This window comes from Primulina huaijiensis, chromosome 11 (genome assembly GCF_012295235.1).
Source record: "Primulina huaijiensis isolate GDHJ02 chromosome 11, ASM1229523v2, whole genome shotgun sequence".
Lineage (NCBI taxonomy): Eukaryota > Viridiplantae > Streptophyta > Magnoliopsida > Lamiales > Gesneriaceae > Primulina > Primulina huaijiensis.
In genome coordinates this window covers 9,477,964-9,492,934 of record NC_133316.1, presented here as the reverse complement: position 1 = coordinate 9,492,934, position 14,971 = coordinate 9,477,964, and positions in this window count along the sequence as shown.

The window sequence follows — 14,971 nt, the reverse complement described above, 5'->3', positions numbered from 1 at the left end:
ACAACTTCATTATTCCATTCTTGCAATTTATAAGAGCATTAGAAGCTGCTAAAAATGGACGACCTAAAATTACAGGAATTGCATTACAAGCTTCGATAGGTTGTGTATCTAAAACTATGAAATCGACAGGATATACAAAGTTATCAACTTGGACCAACACGTCTTCTACCATACCTCTTGGCACTTTAACAGATCTATCAGCAAGTAAAAGTGTTACCGAAGTAGGTTTTAACTCGCCTAGATTGAGTTCTTGATAAACTGAATATGGAAGTAAATTCACACTAGCTCCAAGGTCAAGCAAGGCTTTTTTAATCTTTCGTTCTCCAATAATACAAGAAATAGTAGGACAACCAGGGTCTTTGTATTTCAAAGCATTATTATTTTGAATGATTGCACTTACTTGTTCGGCTAAAAATGCTTTCTTTTTCACATTCAATTTTCTTTTCACAGTGCACAAGTCTTTCAAAAATTTGGCATATGATGGTACCTGTTTTATTGCATCTAATAAAGGAATATTAACTTTTACTTGTTTAAAAATATCATATATATCAGAATTCAAATTTGATTTTTTTGTATTTTTCAATGCATGAGGGAATGGTGGTGACACTGTCTGTTGAACCTCCTCTTCGCAAGTTATGGGTTCCACTTCCTTACCCTTTGGAGTTGATTTATCATCATCTTCACAAGGTTCAAGAATGGATTTTTCCACAACCTTACCACTTCGAAGGGTAATAACAGATTTTACCTGATCCATCGGTTGAGTTCAAGAAGTTCCAGTTTGTGAATGACGATCCTTGGGATTAGGCAGAGGTTGTGAAGGAAATTGACCTTTTTCATGAAAATTAAGTGTAAATGCAAATTTAGCAAGAGTATCATTAAAATCTGTCGTGGTTTGAGCAGTTTGAGTATTGATAAACTCTTGCTTTGCAATGAAAGAATTCAATATATCTTCCAAATTCATTTTAGGTGGAGGAACATAAGGTGCATAATTTTGAAAATTTTGTTGATTTTGGAAATGTGGTTGTGAAAATTGTGCAGCATTATCATTCTTCCAACTAAAATTTGGATGATTTCGCCAACCTGGATTGTAACTTTGAGAAAATGGTTCAAAATTTGGCCTTTTGAGATTGTTTAAAACGTTGGCTTGTTCATGGAGATATTATTTAAAAGAAGGCAAAGTGAGACAATCTTTTGTAGAATGATCACTTGTATCACAGATGTGACATGCAATTTCTTGAACATATTTTAATTGACCATTCTTTTTCAATTCAAGTGCCTCAATTTTTCTTGCCAAAGAGGTAAATCTAGCTTGAAGATCATTTTCATCTTTGAGAGTGTACATACCTCCACCAGATGTAGGTGATTGAATCTTGTTTGATGGTTCGATTGTACCTATAGTGTCCCAATTTTGAGCATTTTCAGCTAATGAATCGAGATACTCAATTGCCTCATTTGGATCTTTATCTTCAAATGTTCCATTACACATAAATTCAACCATTTGCCTATCTTTAGGTGTTAAGCCTTCATAAAATTGAGAAACAACTCTCCAAATTTCAAAAACATGATATGGACAAAGATTAAGCAATTCTTTATATCTATCCCAACACTGATAAAAAGTTTCTCCTTGTTTTTGAGTGAAAGTGATGATTTGTCTTTTGAAAGAATTTGTTCTATTAGATGGAAAAAACTTTTTCAAAAATTGTTGTTGCAATTCATCCCAAGTTCGTATGGATCCCGATATAAGATTTTGTAGCCAAGTTTTAGCTTTATCTTTTAAAGAAAAAGGAAAAAGCTTAAGTCGAATGGTGTTCATGCTACAATTTAGATCATTATATGTGTTGCACACTTCTTCAAACTCTCGTAAATGCATGTATGGATTTTCAGAATCTAAGCCATGAAAATTGGGTAAAAGTTGGATAATACCAGGCTTAAAATTGAAATGAGATGCATCGGGGGGAAAAACTAGACATGAAGGTGCACTAGTACGTGTAGGATTCATGTGATCTCTAAGTGTTCTTTGTTTATCATGATCATGTTGAGATTGAATTTCATCTTCATTTTCTTGGATGTGTTCTTCCGCCATGTTTTGTGAAAATAAAGGGTTATTTCGAATGAGTCGACCACTAAGTGTACGTGACCAAATAATGCTCATGCAAATGCAAATGCAAAAGAATAGAAACACACAAAAGCAATAAAAATTCAAATAAAGAAAAATAAACTATAAACAAAATTAAATAGACTTGAAATTAAATTAAACTTCCTCGGCAACGGCGCCAAAAATTTGTTGTCACTTTGATTGTTGCACTCCCAAGAGCAGGTTGTCCACAAGTAGTATAATTCGGTGAGTCCGATATCGTATCCACAGGGAAGCTAAGGTAATTACAAGTTAACTACAATGTCTTTTTGTTTTGTTTTTGTTTTTGTTTCTTTTTAATTTTAATTGTTTGAATCTTTAATGGGTAAATTTTAATTGTTCAAATTTTAATTTAAGTAGTTGAGATTAAAGGATCCACTCTTGATATTTTAATAAAGTTAACATTAACGAACAATATTGAAATCAAGACATCCACTTTAAATGGTTGGTAATAATAAACAAACATTTAAATGGTTCCAAGAATTTAGTGTAACATATAGCAACAATAAATCAAAACTCCCACTTATAAGTAAGGTATAAACATGCTTAAAGAAATAAATATAACATAAACAATAAATAATGATTAAATAATATAAAACATAGATTTTTACCTTTTAATAACCTTATTATCATGGCAAGAGTTTCACCTTATCATCTCAACTTTAGGAAGTTAGCTATTCATTATTCAAAGTGTAAAACTTTGAATATGAAATTAACATGCTAATTGTATTTAAATGAAGAAATAAAGGAAAAATATAGAGAGAAATATTATGAACTCAAAGGTTTGTTCATAGAATGAGGGATATCTCAATACATTACAATGCACCCCTATTTATAGCAAAATTTGGGGAGACAACCACAAATAAAATATTATTTTTTTACACATAAGTCTTCATTGGTGTTCCAAGATATTATATTATATTACACATCACTTTTGAAAATCTTCTTATCTGAATTTGCTTCTTCTCATAAAAAAAACATGTGGATAATTGAGTTGTTTAGTTGTGGTATTTTTTTAAAACCATTTGACCAAGTAATTTGAGAGATATGGTCAAAATACTAGAGCATGGTAAAACTGCTACTCTTTTGGTAACTTTATTTGTTGCTTAATTTGATCCCAATTGTGAGAGGATTTTTATCTCATGCTTGTCAACAATATTGTAGATATTATAATCAACTTTCTACAGGTCCAAGAATCATCTTAATCCCATTTGCAACGCCAGGTTTATTCTTGTTTTATCGAACCTGTAAAAAATAGTAAAAACTTGTAATTACACAACAACTTATATTTTATACAATTTATTATAAAACATATAATATTTAAACATTTAATAAAACAAAAACTATATATTTATATTATAAAACATTTAATTAATGTACAATTTTTATGTTTATCACTAACTCTTTCACTCTTATTTGTAGTTGAGATGTGAGGCATCTGAAGAGGCGCAATCATTATTCCGGACGATTCATCTTCTGAGAATAAGATTTCTTTTATTTTTACGCATCATTATTATAACCGTAATTTTATTTTATTTTTTTAAAATATGCATTTATTTAGGGGGAATGACGAATTCAAATGGTTAATTGATAAGATAATAGTCGGTTGATCTTCGACTGAACTGACTCAGTTTTCAACTGATCACTCAGCTACTGATTGAACTGATCTTATCCAATAAGTTAACTGATTATTCGATATATATTCCAAATTAAGTGATTTGACTGATAATTGCGCATTTAATTGATGTCTTTCAATGCATAGTAATTTGAAACGTGGTCCCTCGTAGTCCATTTATATTCTACACATGATTTCATCACACGTATACACGCTTTTTTCAAATTTTCTCGGACTAATACGTGTCCAAAAATTTGAACAATCACATACATAAGTAAACTAACCCGCTTCATTTCAGTTCTTCTTTACGAGCATTTCAGTTTACAGAGCAAACCCATACACAAAGCTTTCTTTCTCGCAGATAACCAAACTCTCAGAAATGGAAAATCAAGTACCAGCATACATTTTGAACGCTATGGCGATTGACTTTGATTCAGTCATGTATGTTCAAGACGAGGATATCAAGAATTTATTTCTAAAACTGGAAGCTATTGGTTTGAAGACCTTTCAGGGATTAGCTTTTCAAGATATTTATCCTAAAGAGATTTAGGATTTCTATGCCACTTGATTTATCTCTGCTGATGGCGATATCGCTACTACTATCAACAATCAGCTATTGATAATCGATGAAGACTCCTTCAGCAACCTCTTTCAGCTGCCTACTGATGGGCTAGCAAATATCTATGAGGTAAAATCTTCTGATGTTGAGGAAATGCAAACTTAAATTTCTACTGATGGACGGAAAATCAAAGTTTCCGATCCCAATAAAGAGTTGAAGTTAGAAATCCAGTTAGTGGCTGATATCGTGGCCAAAGGGCTACTGGCAAAAGCAGGATCCTTTGCTGCTCTTACCCTGGAGAAATTTCAAGTCATGACTGCTATATTTTCAACCTGCTAAAGAACATGTTTCAGTCTTCAAAACAATCGAAGGGATTTGCAGTGCAGCTCAGCTATTTGATAAAAATCAAGGGTTTGGTGGATGACTCTTCTGAGAGGTTATCCAAATTCAAGATATTTAATGCCAAGAGTGTTCAGCTGCCGAAGGTTAAGCTGAACATCTCACCTGAGCAATTCATTAAAGTGAAAAAGGAGATTGGGATGCAGGAGGCTCCAAAATCAGTTAGGAAAACCAAGCAGACAGTTCAAAAGAAGACAATCAAACGAAAACTGATTGTCAGTGAAACTGATTCAGAGAAAACTCCGTCTCCCAAAATCTCCAAGAAGCCAAGAACGCTCAAAACCAAACCGGCAGTTGTACTGAGCATCATCCGACTGAAAGGCTGATGCAATCTGGAGCTGAACAACCAATCGAGGCTACTCCTTTGAGAGCTTTACCAGTTGTATCTACAACTGAGGTTCAGTTACCTCCTCCTGCTGCTCAAAAAAAGAAGACAATCACTGAATCTGTTGATAAGCAGAAACCTGCTGAAGTTCAAGCTCCACTGATCAATATTTCTGGCCGAACTTCTCTACCATTTGCCAGACCCAAAGGGATAGTGATTAGAGAGAGGATTGATGCAACTACTTCAGGGATGAGTATTCCTCATGCTATGACTGACTCAAAGGGAAAGGGCAAAATGACTAAGAGCCCAGACCCACAAATGTGATTCAAACTCATATTGATTTAATTTGGAACGAGATCAATGAGTTTTCTAAGAATAAGCTCAAGGCTTATGATGAATGGATCAGATTTTGGACAGAACTGTTTGCCAGGCAACTGTAGAAGAAGTCAGTTTTGAAAACATTTGTTGACCTGGAAACTATAGTCCTTAAAATGGTCAAAGCGGCCTCAGTTGTTCAAGTTTGCAGAGGAAAAAGTACTTCTTTGATCAAGTACGTAAAAAGAAGTTAACGGAAATGATTGTTCAGCTACGCCAAAACTTTGATCCTACCAGTCCGACTTCCTTTAGTGACAAAGCAGTTCATGATTAACTGGACGCGGATCTTATCACACTGCAGATGGAGATTAAGCATTGAGAACTGGATCAAGAACTGACTATTCCAGCAAGTTCCCACAATCTTCCATCAGAAGAGCAAGGTGAACAATCAGTTCAAACGCAAGAGCCATCCAAGGAACCAGTTACTGAATCTTCTGAGCAAGTAACTGCTCCCTCTTCAAAGGATGTGCAACTGTCAACTTCTGTTCCTCCATAGTCAACTGCAGAACTTGAACTTTATACTGATGTTGAATTATCTTTGGCAAACATCGACAAAGTTATTAAATCAGTTGCCACTGATATTCAGCTGAGTACTACAACAGCAGTTGAAGAACCTTTTACAACTGAAGAACCAGCCGAACATGCCATTTTTCAAATAGTTGTATAGCCAGCTCAGTCGACTGCCACGACTGAACAGGCAGTTTTTACAGAAACTGAAATGGTGCCAACTGAAGAACTAACAACAGTTTCAGTTGTTCAACCAACTAAAGAATCAGTCTCTGTCTCAGCATATCAACAGACTGATGAGCCTTCAAGCACCACTGCTGATCCAAATATCTCTTCTCCTCCACAGCTTCAGCATCAAGCCTTATTAGACGATGTTCCGGGAATGGTTAGTGCTGAAATTGAATCAACTGACAGGGCCTTGGTGGTCTTTAACAAAGAAAACAGGGAGCAGGAACCAGAACCATCTGGAGTCAAGTCTCCTGGTATAACAATGGCAACTGAATCTATATTCGATGAAATTCAATCCATTCAGACCGACCTTGTTAGTATGATGACTTCCATTTCTGACGTCAAGTCAACCCAATTGCTACATACTATGAAAATAGACTCTACAAAGGAGTTCATTATGGGAAAACTACACCAGATCACGAAGGATGTGACTTCTCTATTCTTCCAAATAGATGATCTTAAAAAGGACAGAGCATCAACTGAAGCACACTTCCAAACTCAAGCCTTGTTTTCAAGACGCCTTGATTTTTTGGAAAAAAACTGTCTCAAAGAGAATGGATTTGATGCAAGATATCCTGATGAATGTTGTATCAAATGTTTCCTCGGATTTTCATTCATTATCCAAGAAAGTTGAGGCATCTGACAAAAAGGGAGAAGAGGAAGAACAAGATCAGCAGACGCGATCTAAAAAGAGAACCAGTCAACCAACTGATCTAGGATTAGCTAAGAAAAGAACTCAATCAGAAGATCAGTTATAGGTTGAAGATTGTGGCAGATTTTGAAGATTATTTTAGACAGTTAGAGGATTCTTTTATTCTTTATACGAATCTGTACATTGAAAGATTTGTCAATAAAATGTTATTTTATATACAATGAGTCCAGTTGATCAGTTCATATAAGGAGGAAATTGTTGGAAACTGAATTTCAGAAGTTTGACAAACTAAGCACTTAATAGATTGAACTAAATGATCAAGAAGATTGATAGTAACTGATCTAAAATATGCAAACTATCGGTTGCCTAACTGAATATTAATGCGAAGATCAATATCGAAGGCAACTGAACTAGCTGACTGAACTACCCAGACAACTGAGTGATCAGTTGGAAACTGATCAGCTTCTACATCAGTAGTGAGCTTATCAGCTATAGCCTATCAGCTGATCTTTTAGCTGTACACGTCATCTGTGAAAAAGACTTAGCTCAACCACCGACATATTGTACAAAGAATAGTAGGAACTCCGTATTTCAGAAATGCTATAGTGTACGGCTGTCAGAAGAACGTTGACGCCAAACAACGGATAGAAAGATTCAAATTGCATTCAATATTACCGTTGGAAGCGAAACCTATAAAAAGTAGAGAAGAGCAGATGAGAAGAGACCGAACACTATTCTATTAACCAAGCTATTACTCTGCTGAAATATTTGCAAGCCTTCTGTTCATTCAAAAGCTCACACTTATTGTACACATTCATAGCACTTAAAGGCTATACTTCGAGCTTACAAGCACAAACTGATATTGTTGTAATTAGTCGTGCTAAGTTATTTCAGTCCAGTTGATTACTGTAAATTGTTTTGTAACTAAGAGTTTCAGTTTGGCATTGTTAAGTCCAAGACCGAAGTGGGTCTGTGCAACTGTTTGTATTGATCAAAGTCTTTTAGTGAATATTCTATCTTCTAGATAGAAGGGGTGACGTAGGAATGATTGAAATCTCCGAACATCCGTAAAAGCTTGGGTGTGCTTATTTCAGTTTTATTCTATCTATCAGTCAGTTTATTTCCGTACTATTACTGTTAACTGATTGATATCGACTGAAGAGATTCTCGAGTTTCAGCTTATCACTAAACTGACTCATCAATATTCGAAAAGGTTGAAAAAATCGTCAGCTGCTGGAAGATAGCTCAGTCATTATATACAGTCGGACTGATTGGATCGTAGTTCAGTTTCAACTGAGCTGTTATTTCAGTCAGCTTCTTCAAGCTCATCAGATCAAAGAAGTAAGTCCTTTCCAATGCTTGAGTGATAGTGACGGCATGGACTGTCTTCAAAACCATTGTTTCTACGGAAATGAATTTCCCTAAAACTGATTTGTTTTTCAGTCGCCTACCATACACTACAGTGCAAAACCTGACCCATTCATCAAAATCTTCCACCTTAGACTCAGCAAATTCATTTATCTTACTGCAGATGAGATCGATTTGAGTCTGAACTGTGTTGGTTGGCCTGGGCTCTTCAATAATTTTGCCCTTGCCTTTTGGGTCAGTTAGGGCGTGAGAAATGGTCAGCCATGTAGTGGTTGAATCTACCTTTTCTCTAATCACCACACCTTTCGGTCGAGCATTTGGTAGAAAAGTTTTTCTGGTGACAAAGATAAGAGGTGCTCGATGTCCAACAATCTTTAACTTCTCACCAAATTCGGTGACAAGCTTCAAAGGATGATCAGCTGGCTTCTTCAGTTGAGTCTCTTTAGTCGATGGTGCAACTGGAACTGACCGAATTGGTATAGCAGTTAAGGGTGTTTCAGCTCCAGTAGACATCAGTCGAGCAGCTGGTATGACTTCAAGAATGGTAGGCTTGGTCTTCTGTGATCTGGGTTTCTTCACAATATTTGGAGACGGTGTCTTATCTGAATCACTTTCACTGACAATCAATTTCTTTTTCATTTCCAATTTCTTAGCCATCTCCTTGTCTTTGGCTACCTTCACAGATTTTAGAGCAGCCAACGTCCCAATCTCAGTTTTGAGTTTCACAAATTTTTCTGGGGAGATGTCCAGCTTGGTTCTAGGTGGCTGAACATTTTTGGCGTTGAAGACCTTGAACTTGGATTACTTTTCAGCTGAGTCATCAACGAGGCCTTAGCTTTACTGCAAATAGCTGAGCTGTAGAGCGAAGCCATTGGACTACTTGGAAGATTGAACCATGTTCTTTAATATATTGAAAATAATGGTTGACCAGTTCAATCTTATGCCTTTCATGATCGCAGTCATGATTTGAAACTTTTCCAATCTGAGGGCAGCAAAGGAACCTGCCTTGGCGAGGACGCCCTTTGCAAAAATATCAGCCAGCAGTTGGATTTCTAGCTTAAGTTCTTTCTTGTGGTCCGATACTTTGATCTTCTTCCCATCAGCAGACAACTGCATTAATTCAATATCTGCTAGTTTAATCTCAGAAAAGTGAGACAAACCTTCAGTTGGGAGTTGGAATAGATTGCTGAAGGATTCTTCGTCCACAGTCAATACTTGTTTGTTGATGGTCATAATAATCTTGCTATCATCAGAAATCTTGTTGTTTGTATAGAATTCTTTAATTTCTTTCGGATAAATTACTTGGGTTGTGATTCCCAAGAATTTCTTCATACCAGCAGCTTCAGTATTTAGAAATACGCTTCTAATTGCTTTATTTGAGACAGATAGAACATAGTTGAAGTCGATTGTCATAGCGTTGAGAATGAAGGCTGGGTTAGATTTTGGCTTGCCGTTACCTTTGATTTTCTGCAAAAAGAATGTTATGATTGTTTTAGTGCTTGAGAGTTAGAATAGAGTAAAGTGAACTGAATGAGGGCGGCACGAATATTTATGTTTGTAAATATTCAAATTTTTGGACACGTTGCAGTCCGAGATTAATTTGAGTATATGACGTGTACTTCAAATGTAAATATGGAAAATGAGTCGATTGAACTGCTAGGGATCAAATTTCCAATTAAAATTCAATGAATAACATGATAAATGAAGTATTTTGAAAGTCACAATTTATTATGGAATCTCAACCGAATTGAGAATCAACTAACATATATGATAAGATCAGTTAGGTCAAGAACTGAACGATCAGTTGAAAACAAAATCAGTTCAGTTTAAGAGCAACAGATAATTGTCTTATCAGTTAACCAATTATAATTCAACGTTCCCCTTAAATATATGCAATAAATAAGGCGAAAAAAATCTTATCCTCGGAGAATGAACTGTCGATGGCTGACACAGATCTTTTCATATCCTCTGTCAAAATTAATGATTGCAATTCTTCGTAAGGTTCTGAGTCTATAAATGAGAACAAACTAGTTAGTCACAAAATCACTTGAATATTTCAACAGATAATACTTATCAAGGCAATAACAAATGGATAAAGCAAGCAGTTCTCAGCAACCAAACTTGGCAGAAGAGTTCATGCAGTCCATAGTGGTTACGAGGAAGCTCAAGATAGAAGACAGTGTCTTTGAGAAGAAACTGTCTACCTGGAACAACATCCAGGATCTGCAGTCTTTCCATGAGGGAGGACTTGTTGCCATGATAAAATGAGTGGCAACAGAAAATAAATATCAGCGGTGACTCTGTGTTGCCCAAGATGCTAACATCTTCAAGGATGAAGGTGTCTATCTCCTGATGCTCCTCAAAGAGCATAAGGTTATGAGAATAAGTGCCTTCTCATAGAACTTTCTGAAGACCTCTACTGGTGGCTTGTTGAATATGTTTGTTGTTTGTTGTTCAGTTGAAATGTATTCTAGTCTGATCTCCTTCTTGAGAGCATGATCTCTGATGAAGTGATGTCTGACATTGATGTGCATTGTCCTGGAGTGAAGAACTGGATTGTATGTAATCACAATTGTGCTAGTTTTGTCACAAAAGATTGATGATTCTCCTGCGATGATTCCATAATTTTTCAGTTGTTGCTGAATTCAGAGCAGTTGGGCGCAACAACTTCCAGCAGCTAGATATTCTGCTTCAGTTGAGGAAATTGATGAAACTTAAAATTAATAATTTATTATATGTTAAAACCTATATTTTAAAATTTAAGTTTCATTAAAATTATAAAATTATGTTATTTTAGTATTGTTTGTTTATATTTAAATGTCTCACTAAATATGTTTTATTTTCAGGTTTTCTACGTGTTGGTAAAATAATGATAACTCAAACTAGAAAATTCAAATGGAGGTGATTCAAACATGTTTGGAATTCTTGAGAAATTACCTACAACTTTGCAGAAGACATGATTGTATAAAAAGTTAATTAAGATGATCAAATTGTGAAAATATCAAAAGGAAGACAAATTTACTTTTACCATGACCAGCATATAGTAAAAAAATCATAACTATTTCAATATTTAAGCAAATGAGGTGAACCAAGTGGCCAAATTCATCTACGGACAATTCCCCACATGTTCGCTATTTTGAGCAGAGACAATTTGATGATTAAAGTCGTGGAACAAAGCATTGAAAGAAGGGACATGGAATTGAAGTTGGAGGAGACAAAGACTACTATTACAACTACATGGCATTAATAAAATTTTTGACCCTTTCTCTCATTTGGCCTATAAATAGAGGCCTTGTGCTAGCTTGATAATCATTCTATCTCATTGTAAAATATAGTATGAATGTGTATAAATGTAGAACCCGTAACTTGGACTGCGTATAAGCCATGCATAATTTCTAGTATTTAAATTAAAATGATTTTTATTGCATGAGTATTTAAATTCTTTTCTTTAAATTTATTTATTTTACGTAGTAGTTTAATTGTCACTTTTTCAGTTAAATAAGTGAGGCCGGACTGGAGATGGAGTATTGAGATAAGTAAATAAAGATTTATTTAAGAAGTGGTAATTTAGCATGTTAGTAAATATAATTTAAAAAGCTGGCATGCATGCAAGTTATTAAATTTCTTTGGTATTTTATTAAATTATTTTAAAGCTTTAAATGCATTTTTATTTCATTAATTTGTGTTTAAATATTTTTATGCATTTTATGCATAATTCATGCATGGTAGAATTTAATTCATGAAATTTTAAAGGTTCATTCATTAAAAATTTTTAAGTTTCATTTCGCGCTCGAACGAGGAAGGGAGACCGGAGAATTTTCAGGAAAATTATTTTTATTACACGATTAATTTTTATTAATTAATTTAAGATGTTTTAAAGATATTTTTCAAGAATTGGGAATTTATTTGGGTATTTTTACTTGGAGGATTTTAATATTTAAAGGTACGTAATTTTTATCGAATCGGGGGATTTTTGAGGGTTCGGCTAGTATTGTCAAAATCTTTCCAACACGAAATATTTTTCGGAAGTGTTTTTGGATTTAATGGACCTAATTTTAAGCTTATTGGGCTTAAATATCTTTTTAAACTTATAATTAACAAATAAAAGTCCATTAACCAAATTGTTAACTATTTAATTATTGTATTATTATTAGCTACCCCACACCTATTTGACCACCACCAACCGACACCCTCTTCATTCCTCTTTATTCTCTCGGTTCCATCCATTTCCAACCTCCTACACCTGAAGGTCCATCGGCCAAGCTTCATTCTTGAAGAGAAAAATTGTCTCCGGCGCTCGTTCTTCGATTCCTTCGCTTCTATATCATTTAAGGCACACCATGTATCTTCTTTTACGCATCATTCACGTCATATATGTGCTGTCATGTGTGTTATGTTTATGCATTTTTTGGTATTTGCATGGCAAAGCTTTTATGCTCTTGGTTTGGCACGAAAACCGTATGTTGTTGCATACATCTCACGTTTTTGTTACTATGGTGCAAGGGGCTGTCGAATTAGGGTCCTAAGGGGCTGAACATGTTGAGGATCGAGATGGCTATAAGCTGGAGTCGAGACGTTGAGAGCTGGTTGTAGGCCGAAGGTTGCTTTACCCATGGTTGTTACGGTTTTTTGAGAGACGGCGAGTGAAGGGCGAAGCCAGCGGTGCAAGGACCGATTCAAGCCACGTACCAGGCCCTGCTGGGTCTGAACCATGGCTTAGAGGGGGCCGCAAGCTGCTGGACACGCCTTTAGAACAGCTGGAGTCGCGATCTGTATTAGAATACACATAAATAATACACATGTACCCACTCACACTTGACACGTAAGCACAAGTCATATAGGTATATAAGCTTGGTCCTGCTATCTTGTAACTGAGTTTTACTTTTCATTTTTGAGCTAATATCTTCTTAGCTTTCTTCCATGTCCTCCGCCATTTCTGCTAATATGGTATCAGAGCAAAACTTTGCTCCGCTGTGATTTTTTTTCAAAATCTCGATTCCTCTCCATGGTGAAAGTGAATCAACAAGTTGTTCCTCCATTCGCTCGTCCGGCGATTGAAGACGTCGGTAGTCCATTTTATCTTCAGAATGGAGATCATCCTGGCATGATTCTGGTTTCGCATTCCCTTACAGGCTCCAATTATAACATCTGGCAGCGTGCTATGTCGATGGCGTTGACGGCGAAGCACAAATTAGGTTTTGTCGATGGCACAATTTCTCGACCTCCAGCTGATGATCTTCTGTTTGGGGCTTGGATGCGGTGTAATAGCATGGTTGTTTCCTGGCTTTTAAACTCTGTGACTCGAGAAATCGCGGATAGTCTTATGTACCTCTCCACTGCTAGAGAAATGTGGACAGATCTTCGTGATCGTTTCCTTCAGAGCAATGCGCCCCGTATTTTTCAGATCAAGAAGCTGTTATCTGCTCTACAGCAAGGCACACTAGATGTAAGTGCATATTATACTCGTATTCGTACTCTATGGGATGAGCTGCGGGATTTTCAACCAGTGTCTGTGTGCACTTGCGGTTCGATGAAGGAATGGACATCTTATCAGACTCAAGATTGTGTGATGAATTTTTTGATGGGACTAAATGAGTCCTATTCTCAGATCCGAGCTCAGATTTTGATGATGGATCCTTTACCGAGCATTTCGAAGGTTTTCTCCTTAGTTGTACAAGAGGAACGTCAGCGATCTATTACTCAAGGAAATTTTTCCACTCCTGGCGAGCAGTATCATGTTGTGTCTGCTTCTTCAACGCCTGGAAAGTATTCCTATAATTCTAAGGGCGGTAAACGTGATAAGCTCGTTTGTTCTCATTGTGAAGCTACTGGTCACAGTATTGATCGATGCTACAAGCTTCATGGTTATCCTCCCAGTCATCCGAAGTATAAGCAGAATCAACAGCAAGGGAAGGTGAATCTCTGTCATCTTTCCACTCCGTCTCCAGATTATTCTCATGGCCCTGGAGATACTTTGACTACTGCTCAGTGCCAACAGCTTATCCAATTTCTGAATGCTCAAATGCTAACTAGTTCTGGAACCACTATGGATTCGCAGCAGCAAGAACCCTCCGTCTCTTGTTTCCACGGTATTTTCTCTTCTTATTCAGCACCATTTTCTGTCTCCAAACATCACTGGATTCTCGACACAGGGGCTACAAATCACATATGTTGTTCCTTGTCTTTGTTTCTTTCATACACACCGTCTTCATCTTCTGTCAAGTTACCAAATAACCTTACTGTACCTGTTACGCACACTGGTGTAGTAAGATTATCTGCTGATTTGATTCTTCATGATGTTTTCTTTATTCCTCATTTCCAGTTTAACATTTTGTCCATTAGTTCGCTCACTAAGACCATTCCGTGTTCTGTCATGTTCAATTCTTCTTGTTGTGAAATCCAGGACCGCACCCGGAGCAAGAGGATTGGGATGGGTAAACGCTTAGGCAACCTCTATATTCTCATTGCTTCCACCACAATCGATGAACTGTCTCAATCCAAAATATGTACTGTTTCTTCTCTCAAAACAGAGTTGTGGCATTCTAGATTAGGTCATCCTTCGTTTACGAAGCTCTCAGTCATAAATGATGTTCTACATTTTAATCCTGTACGTAATAGTTCTGTGCATTGTACAACTTGTCATTTGTCTAAACAGAAACGCCTACCTTTTGTTTCTAATTCACATATTTCAGCTCATGCTTTTGATCTTTTGCACTTGGATGTTTGGGGTCCTTTTTCTCATATCAGTGTTGAGGGATTCAAGTATTTCTTCACCATTGTGGATGATCGAACACGTTACACATGGGTGT